This window comes from Phascolarctos cinereus, unplaced genomic scaffold, assembly GCF_003287225.1.
Source record: "Phascolarctos cinereus isolate Bilbo 61053 unplaced genomic scaffold, phaCin_HiC Scaffold_9;HRSCAF=440, whole genome shotgun sequence".
Classification (NCBI taxonomy): domain Eukaryota; kingdom Metazoa; phylum Chordata; class Mammalia; order Diprotodontia; family Phascolarctidae; genus Phascolarctos; species Phascolarctos cinereus.
In genome coordinates, this window is record NW_027556402.1 from 125776126 (window position 1) to 125783975 (window position 7850).

The window sequence follows — 7850 nt, forward strand, 5'->3', positions numbered from 1 at the left end:
TCACAAATTGAAAAGTGATGTTTTTAAAGTCAAGTATTTTTCTTAACTCAAATGTTATATTTCAACATCACTTTAAAGTTTGATTGCTTTCGGGAAGACTGTAGTCATTTGATTACTGATTTATTCACTGAATAAGATGCTTGAAGATAGCATCTTGCGAAAATAGATACCGTGTTATGCGCATATTGGGATGATGATGACAATGATGATAGATGATAACTAATCTACTGTCCTTTTCGACTTGGAAAATATTGAGTATCCTAAATCACTTAAAATGCTTCATGCATTCTTACAGGTGAGATAATGCCCTATAATTCAAAACTGTTTAAAAGTCCTATTTAAATATCACGAAAGCTCAGGTTTATAAATCAAGTTAAGATGAGAGATAAATCTGACTGACTAACAAAGGTTCTCTTTAACTGGTCTTCTGGCCTCTATACTCTCCCATTTCTAATTCCATCAATCATCAAGGTGCCAGAAATAATCTTCCTAATGCACAGGTCTGACCATGTCTCATTCTTGCTAAGAAATCTTTCATGGTTCACACTGTCTATAGGTGTCACAAACTCTTTAACTTTATGTTTTAGGCACTTCAAAATTTGGTTCCAACTTTCATTCCTAACCTCTTATTTCATACAGCTCCATTTCATTTATTCATCGGTCCAGCCAAATTGGATAGCTAGCTGTTCTACATTCTTCACGCTGTTCTCTGTTGCTTTCAAGTAATTCTAAAAGTCATTCCTTAAGCCCAGAACACAATCCCTGCACATTTATACCTGTTGAAATTAATCTTTCTGTTAAAGCCCAATTGATATGTCTTTTCCTACATGAAATTCTCATTCCTACGCAGATTTTCCTATGGCACATTACATCTTTGGTGGCATGAGGTCAATGAATTTGGAAAGACCTGTTTGAATCCTGCTTCTGCTATTATGTACTTATGAGAACTTGAGCAATTTTTTTAACCTCTCTATCCCTCAGCTCTTAAATCTGTAAAAGTATCAATAATTGCTCAGGTTCCTTCTAGCTCTTATCTGTGGTCCTATAAATCTCTTTTGCCTCTACCATATATTTTATTTTATCACACTTAATGATGTATGTGCTATATGCTTCCTGCTAGAGAGTAAGCCCACTGAGAGCAGCAACAGCTATTTTTAATCTTTCTGTTCCCAGAGCTTAGTGGGATGCCTTAAAATAGCAGATGGCTAATAAATGCTCGTTAAAATAAATTGATTGCAGTGTACCTAGAGGTCTATCCTGGCTACTTTTCAAGAATGACATATTGTGATATCAAGAAAACAAAGGCATTAACTACATCAAATAGTTCTATTTCATGTAATTTCTCTCTTCCTTCAAGAAGCAGCTGAAGCACCTTCAAGCTTTTTCTTATCTCCCAACTTATTCCCCCTTCTTTTTCCTTTTCTTCCCATAGACAGGTACCTGGCTGGTGGAGATGTGTGAGCAAATAGGCTTAGGTCTGGAAATATCCATTGATCCACTGGAGAGGAGAATTGTTTTGCAATCTCTATTATATCACTGTAGAGATATAAACTATCCCAATTCTTTAATTATTCTAATTTTCACAGATATGTGATGTCCTTTGAATTTTTTTTTTTTGGTGAGGTGATTGGGGTTAAGTGACTTTCCCAGGGTCACAAAGCTAGGAAGTGTTAAGTGTCTGAGGCTGGATTTGAACTCAGGTCCTCCTGACTCCAAGGCCAGAGATCTATTCACTGCACCACCTAGCTGCTGCCTTTGAATTTTTTAAACTTTAAACTTTGAATTTTAAAGCTTCAAATTTAATCTTATAATAAATATACTAAACCATTAAATAATGATCATGAATCCTTATGATCATAAGTAATATTTGTATAGTGTTTTATGATATTCAAAATGCTTCACATTTATTTTATCAAAAATTATCTTTTTATTTAATGTTCATTTTTGTTAATATGTATTTTATTTTTATTTACCAAAAATTGGAACCTACAGGGAGGGAAGGAAGCGGGAAAATATGTCTGCTTTCCACTCTAGTAGCTTTGCCAAGAAATCCCCAAATGGGCTCACAAAGAATCAAATCAGACCAAACTGAAAAACAACTGTACTACAATGACAAAAAAAACATACCAAATACTATACTAAGCACTTTACAAATATTATCTCATTTGGTCCCCATGACAATGGGGAGATAGGTGCTATTATTATCCCCATTTTACAACTGAGGAAACTAAGGCAGACAGATGTTCTATGTTGTCCAGTGTTATACTGCTAGTAAATGTCTGAGGCTAGACTTAGGTTTGTTCCTGATTTTAGACCCATTACTCTATTCAATATGCCACCCAGCTTCTTTGAATGACCTCTGTTCTTGATCCACTCTAGAGCTCCTAGAGAAAATTATTTAAAGCCTAATTTTGTCCCATGTCTAGTCTTCCCAAAAAAGAGTGTAGAAATGTACTTAATAAACTGTATGAATCAGACATAAGACAATTATTTATTTATTCTACATAAAAGAATTTTTAAGCATAAAACAATTAAAGGAGTGTTCTGATAGAAAGATAAGAAGGATTCAATAATATATAACTATTATTATAATGAATTAAGTGCTCTATTACTTGTACATTTCCTAGAGAATGAAACTTAAGTCTAATAAAGAGAAAGTAGTTTGTGTGACTCCTGAAAAAGCATTGCTGCCTTTCCCTCCCCTCTCCTATCTTCCCTCCTCTCTCTCTTTTTTTCCTATCTTCTTTCTTTCTTTCCTTCCTTCTTTCTTTTCTCTATATCTCGCCCAAGTCAGAAGTACTAGAACCACTCACAGGCCTGTTCTCAATACTGATTGGCATGGAAGTTTTAACCTGTCCTATATTTATGCCTTGGTCCCTCTTTATGCTGCCCGGTAACCCACTCCCACACCCCTGTTTCAGTGGTTCACCATTTTGGTTTTATGGAAACAGTTCCCTGTTCCCTTCTCTCTCAGCAGCAAAAAGCTAATAGACAGCAACTAACTTCACTCTAGATTCTGGAACCAAGCATCTGATGGACCTTCATATATCCAATTGTTTTGAGCCCTAATGAAGCTTAGAACTTCTGAACTCAAGTGATCTATCAGTCTCAACTTCCCCAGCAACAGGTACTACAGGAGTGTATTATCACACCTGACAAGGTGACAGGTTTTTTTTCCCCTCCCTTATATTGTCTAGTCCCTGGTAAGGACAAGAAATGGATCATTTTCTAGGTATGAATTCTTTTTTTTTTTTTAAGTTACAAGGAACCTTTATTCATTCAGGCAACTCTGGTATTTACAAGGACAGACTGGCAAAGGGCAAGGGGTGGCCAGAGCCCCAGCCTGTTCAGGTCTCTTATGTGCTATAGCTTCAGTTCAACCTTCTCCAAGGCATTTTACTTCAAGTTGATTCCTTCTAAAATTCGGTGCAAGCAGAAGGAGAACAAATTCATCTGCCCCACCACAACTTAAAACAGTAATTGTGGGTATAAAGAAGATACCTCCACTTTCTCCCAGGGGCCCTTAGGGAGGGAAAAAGCAAGGGGCAGCAGTGGGAAGGGGCAAGGTAGGAATAGTGAAGGAGGAAGCAAATAGAGACTCTGGAGTTTGAGGAAAGGGCAGAGACTGGTCCCCAAATGGTCTGACAGAATTTTGCCTCTAAGTCCTCTTGCACAGCATGGCTTAAGCCCAAGTGGAAAATGTCCATAAAATGGAAGCATATCAGGCAGGAGGCCATCCCTCCCCTACTTTATACTCCTAAGCCAGGTATTCCTAAGCCCTGGAAGGAAAGAGGAATAACCCACATACAAAGTTCCCTGCTCCCTTCTGTCTCAGTAGCAAAAAGCTGATAGACACCAACTAACCAGTCTAGATCCTGGAGTCAGGCAGCTGATGTACCTACAGTTCAGAGCCTGAGGGGGCCTGCTCCTGGGAGAGCTAAGCCTACCCTCCCTGCTGGCTTAGCTGAGGAAGGGCATCTCCATAATACTGTACCTTGCTCAGAATCTCCACAGAAACCAGTCCAGGTCCTCATTCACTCTGGAAACTGGACACTCCCTTGCACACACAATTCTATTAGAGCAAGCTCAAGGCTAGAAAGTCACCAAACACTTTGAAAACAAACATTCTCCCAAAAGGCTTTGGAACACCTTGGCACCATTTGTCTGTGGAGCTACGCCTATCTAACCCACAGACCTGTCCAACCAAAGCCAGCTGCAAGCATGTGCCCCAGACTCCACTGGTACTTCCCAGGGCCTTATTAGGACAAAAGTAGCTGGGTCCAAGAGACCTCAGCACCTGCCCTCTTATCCATTCCCTTTTTAGGCCATGCCAGGGAAGGAAGAACAATTTACAAGAATCCAAAGAACCTAAAAACAAACATCTCCACTCTGCTAGGACTGTAGGCTATGTGGCTGCTCATCCCAATTCAATAACAAATCTTCTCTATGTGTTCCTGTGGACACAGAGAGTCCTGTGCTCCTTACCCACCTTACTTCTCATGCTGATCCTGAGCAAGCCCTGATTCCTGAGTTTGGAGTTCAAACAAACAGCAGATATGCAAGAGTGTAGACCCAACCTCTCCAGGAGACAGTAGGGGTTCTCAATGGGAGTGCTTGTGTGGTGCTGGGCTCAGAGACTGAGGTGAATGGAGGAACCCGGCAAGAGTACCTCTTGCCCTGGTCACACACCCAGGAGATAAGTGGTTGTGACCCTGAATTCCCAGCTCTGTCCTCCAGCTCCCCGGGCAGGGTCTAGGGGAGAACACACACATGCAGAAAACAGATGAGGAAGAAGCCAGGGGAAGAATGGAGAGTCAGGTCTTCACAAGGCTATGTCCAGAAGGCTGCTGTGTAGGAGACAGTGGTATTCAATACAATGATGGCAAGATCAGTCAGAACCAAGAAAAAATAGGCATCTCTGATATATAAAATATATATTCTGCTGTTACTGAGGCAGGGAGCCAGAGCCCTGGTTATCAGTGGGATCCGTGTACCCCTTGGGGCAGATGATCCGCCGCCATCTGTGGGTGGGCTCAGATGACAAAGGTGGGAAAAGGGAGTGTTCCCATGGATAGAGTTCCCATTACACTGACTCCAGCTGCTGCTTCCTTAGTAGTCCCTGCACTGACTTTGCGGCAGTCTCTAGCTGACCTGCCCAATGCCCACCCTTGAAAGTGAACTTAAACTGCAGGCAGACAGACCAACTTACTTCAATATCTCCAGGTCAGTGGGAAGGGGCTTAGAGGAGGCTGAGAGCCATGTGACCAAGAAGTTCCCCTTATTTCTAAAGGGTCAGTGGGAGGTCTGTAGTGCGACCTTCTAGTGCCTGACCACTGGGGAACAATGTTCCCACTTTAAACTGTACAGTAATACTGGGTCCAAGTGGAGGGGAGTAGATGGGGGCAGCTCATGGCTGCCTCACCTTCAGAATGCCCTCTCATTAGGGAAGCACACGGAAGGTCCATCCCTGGACCTGGAGGTACCTCACTGCCACTTGGCCTTGTAAGAATGCGTGCATTTCTGTCTGTCGGGCTTCCTCTGTTTATGAACCCAACCAATGCTGACACAGGTCGTAGTTGCACAGAGGTGTTCTGCTCCACAAGGTTGACCAGCATGCATTCTAGCACGGAAATAAATGTGCAGATGAACTCATCATAGATGTAGGTTCTTCTCTGGTCATCAATCTTAAATTTTTTTCCTCTTCTCCGCCTCCTTCTTGAGACAGGCTTTATAGTTTGCAGTCTCGGCTTCCCCATACTTCAGCAGTGCCAGCAACTCTTTGGGGTAATATTTCTCCCCACACGGCTGCTCAGAGGGCCTGCTCGGCCTGGCTTTCTCTGTCACTTGGCTTAGGCGCCTCCTTCTCCTCCAGGGTGATGCTCTTCTGGGCAGTCTGGCTCTGCCTGACAGGTGGTGATGAGCCTTTCCCACCTTCTGTGATGGTGAGAGGGCACAGCACCCCATCCGTAGAGAGCTATAGAAGGCCCCAAGTCTTGCATAGTCTGGCCTCGGCTCATACGATCCACTCACAGCAACCCACCATCCTCTCCAAAAAGTAACTTGGGGCTGGATGGGCAGATGGAGTAGGGAGAACAGATAGGTGACCCGAGTGGTGAGTTGGACACTCTCAATCTCAGAAGCTGTGTAGGTGCTCTTACTGCTGGGGGTGGGTGAAGGCTGAGAGTGAGAGGGCACAGCCACAGCTGGGCTTCCAGCACCACCACTAATCTTGATGGACAAAGGGATCCAGAAGTCTTTCTGGGACTCCTTGAGCTTTTCAGCCAGAACATTGGTAGTGTTGGGCTGCAGGATGCACAGCTGCCCATCAGAAGAGGCAGCCAAGGGCTCCTGCTTGACCTGCCCTTTCAGTTTATACCTGATGACATCATTTGTGTTCCGAATATCCTCTTCTTCTTCATCATCATGGTCATTCTCATCATCTGAGTACTATTATGGTGGACAAACTGGGACATGGCTGTGGCCTATGCCTGCTGCCAAGTCCTCTTCCTTTTGCATGGGAGATTTGGCATAGCTGTGGTTACCCAGGAAAGCTGGGAGGTGCTGGGATGGGAATGGGGTTTGCTGGAACCCCACTAAAGCTGTTGGCTGGAGGTTTCACTACGAGTTTGGATTTGCTGGGTGGGCTATGTGTGTGGGCTTGCTGGCAAGGTCCCATCACCTCTTCAGGTTTATCTGTTTGGGAACCCTCAGAGGCCAGCGGGGTCTTGCTTGTTTCAAGCACCAGAGAGGGCTTGTAGGAGGCTGGCTTGGAGTCCTCAGGGGTTGAGACTCTTGGGGACTTCTGGATTTGAATCAGTTCTGGCTGAGTCCATTGGATCAGCTGCTGCAAGGTTTCCAATACTGTCTGTCAGTTCATCTTCAAGATGTGCAGCTTAGATTCATACTTGATCCTGTGGTCAGGCACTACCACCACCAGATTAAATCAGATGTCATGATATGGCTCTCCTGCTGTGGCAAGGCCAATCTGTTCCATGATGACTCAGTGGGCTTTATCTGTCCATTCTTCTTCTTCCCCCCATGGTTGATGGGGTATACTTTCAATCTGTCTAGCTCAAAGAGACATCTCTTAATGGGGGCATAGCTGACAAAGTAGAATGCCTCCATTGTATGCACAGCACTGATCCCATTCTGCTTTTGTGGTAGGTGTCATGGCTCAGGCCATTATGTGCTTTGGACAATTCTGGAGCTTTCCCAATGGCATATCCCTTGCTTTCTGGGCTGAAGCCTGTGGTGAAATCCTTCACGCGGCTCAGCATTGGGCTCAGGTCCACATTGCTATAGTTCAGAAGGACACTCAGCAAGGCATGAGTGGCTCAGGGGTTGGGAATCAGCTGATGGGCGAAGAACATGTCATTCACAATGTCATCATCGACCACACAGTCTCATCCACCAGGGCAGAGACCTTTTGTTGGGACTGCCATTCTTTGATCCATTTGAAGAGGAAGATGAAGCCATATACTGGCCCCTGGCATTTGCTCTGAAGATCATAGACCTCTCAACTTGTACCCCATTAACACAAAAATCTACCAACAGGATGAAAAGGCCTGGGTCACTCTCCAGTTCCAACCAGCCTTTATTCATCTTCCCCTGGAACAGCCCCTCAGTGCCATATCCAAGCTCTGCCTCCACTCCTGAGAGCCCTGCACTCAAGGAAGCCCCTAGGTATGAATTTTTGAGAAACCACCCAGTTACTTTTTTCAGTCAAATGATTAGGACACAGATACAAGTCTATTTAGAACAGCAAACTCAGTATTTTCAATCATTTAGACAAATGTTAAAAATTATCCATCAGAAGATTTCTTTTTAGCTTCAATGTAATCTTTGACCTC

The 7850-nt window shown here is 43.6% G+C and overlaps 1 pseudogene; it reads right to left on the bottom strand.

Annotated features, from left to right (window-relative positions):
• Positions 1 to 5484: 5484 nt before the first annotated feature.
• Positions 5485 to 7602, bottom strand: LOC110201121 (ubiquitin carboxyl-terminal hydrolase BAP1 pseudogene; annotated as a pseudogene).
• Positions 7603 to 7850: the final 248 nt, after the last annotated feature.